This window comes from Nannospalax galili, unplaced genomic scaffold (assembly GCF_000622305.1).
Source record: "Nannospalax galili isolate Female #2095 unplaced genomic scaffold, S.galili_v1.0 scaffold336, whole genome shotgun sequence".
Classification (NCBI taxonomy): Eukaryota; Metazoa; Chordata; class Mammalia; order Rodentia; family Spalacidae; genus Nannospalax; species Nannospalax galili.
In genome coordinates, this window is record NW_008343385.1 from 5,758,824 (window position 1) to 5,761,105 (window position 2,282).

Genomic DNA, 2,282 nt, shown 5'->3' on the forward strand with positions numbered 1-2,282 from the left:
TCAATCAAGGCACAAATTTGGAACCAGTCAGCTCCCTCCCCAGCCAGTCAACCTCCACCTGTATTTGCTTCCCTCAAAACAGACATGGCACTGAGATAGAAGACAAGATTGTAGGCATTATCACCAGCCAGTGGAGTGGAGCTCTGGGCACTGAGCTTTGAGCTCAGCTTCGCCCTTGCTGTGTAAAATGCAGAGAAAATAGGCTCTTCTTTCCTTGAGCATATTGTCCAAGCTAGTGCCTGGTCGGGGCTTCCTCTCACAGGAACAGCTTTCACAGATGGAGAACGTATAACACTAATTTGGCTGAAATCATCAGGCAGCTCTGCCTGAGGAAAAGCACCTCAGAATCTGACTTGAGCACAAGCTCATTCCAGTTCTGGATTGGCTCTTCACTGAAATCCCCTCTGCGGTCCCAGCATGCCTGTGGCTGAGCCCACATGAGTCGTGACTGAAAGACTTCTTCAGAAGGACCAGAGTTTTCGTCTAACGCAATATTAGAACAATATTATCAGTTTTCTCTCCTAGTTGGTGTTTCCCTTTGGGATTTTTATAGTCGCGGTGAATAAGATTCATCCAGCAATCATCAATGCTATTTTAATAAAGATAACCTTAAAACTTACACCTATTTCTAGGGTTTTGAAAAATCAGTTTCAGGGATCTGGAAGGCAGGGTATTTGCAGAATATCCTTTGAATGTTTGTCCCATCCCAAACTCATACTGAAATGTCATTGTCATTGTAACAGTACTGAGGGTAGCGCCTTTAAGAGATTTTTCTCCTTAGGAATGGATTGATGTAGCTCCTATAAGGTGAGTTTGCTTTCCTGGGATGGATTTGGTCCTCTTTTGCCTCTTTCTGCCTCTTTGCTCTTCTGATATGCAAAGAGAGCTCTTATTAGATGCTGATACCTTGATATTAGGGTTTCCAGCCTTTAGAATCATGATGAAATAAATCGATCTTCCTTATAAATTACCCAGTCTTGGTTAGTTATAAGAAAACACAAAATGATCAAGATATCAAGCTTTTGTTAGCAAGCACTCTTTTATGGCCTTAGTGGGTAGAAACTGTCTAGGGAGCTGCTGGGGTTAGGGAACATTCCTCTCATTATATTGACCCTGATATAGTGTTCTGCATAAAGAAATTAGAGGATCAATAGACTTTGAGTCCTACCCATGCTGCAACCTCCAAGAGCTGGAGGCTCACCAGAGTTTCAGAGTTCAGATTCATGAATATTCTGTGGACAATGGAAGCTCCTGGGCAGGTTAGCAGCCCTGCCCTAGAGATTGTTATTCCTGGAGGTCCAGCTGAACTGGTGAGGCTCTTCGATGGGCAATTATGTTGACAATTAGGTTTGAATTCAGTGAGAGGTGTCAGTTTGCAGGCATCTTTAAGCTTAGTTAGATAATAACTTTTCTTAATTAAAAAAAAAAAACCAAACAGATTCAGAAACGGCCATGGGCCGATGATTGTCTGTGCCTCACATCCTCCCGGGGTCTGTGTTTGGAGGTTGAGAACTCAGCACCATCAAAGTTAAAGTCTTTTATTCAACAACTGTTTATTGAGTGCCTGCTGTAAGCTCAGGAAGTAACAAATAATACTTTCTATATCTGCTTAAAACTTTTTATGAAGGAACTTCATTTCCTTGTTACTTATTCTGGCCTAGAATAATAGAATCTCTAAACTGTAATAATCCAGAAATAGAATTCAATCCCTTCTTTGCAGTCCAGGAGATGAGGTGGCTTTCCAAATATTACAAAAGTGGGTATGACAGATGAGACTCAGCCTCAGGTCCTCTGCCCAGTGCTCTTTGCTGCTGCATGAGTCCTCTTTGCAGGGCATGCCACATCAAGAGGGTTCAAATACTATGACCCTGAAATATTGGTTTCTGTAAGCCCCTTCTTCCATTAAAAGTAATTAAAAATTAGATTTAGCAGCTATGTTAATATAAAGATTAATGTTAAACTAGTCGTAGCGGGTCATACCTATAATCCTAGCACTTGGGGAGCTGAGACAAGAGGATTGTCATTAAATTCAAGGGCAATCTGGGCTGCAGAGTGAGACCCTGTCTTAAAATAATAAAAACCGGCGGGGCCGCAGCGCGGGTTCGCGCGTCCGGGTGGCGGCGGGGGCGCGCCCGTGGGTAGAGGCGGCTGCGGCTGCTGGTGGGGGGTGAGGGGTAAGGAAGAACCGGGAAGGGGGGCAGGGCGAGCGGAGAGCGGTGTTCCTGAGGCGACAGCGGCGTCTCGGACGGAGGAGGGCGGGGAAGGGGGATGGAGCAAGCTGG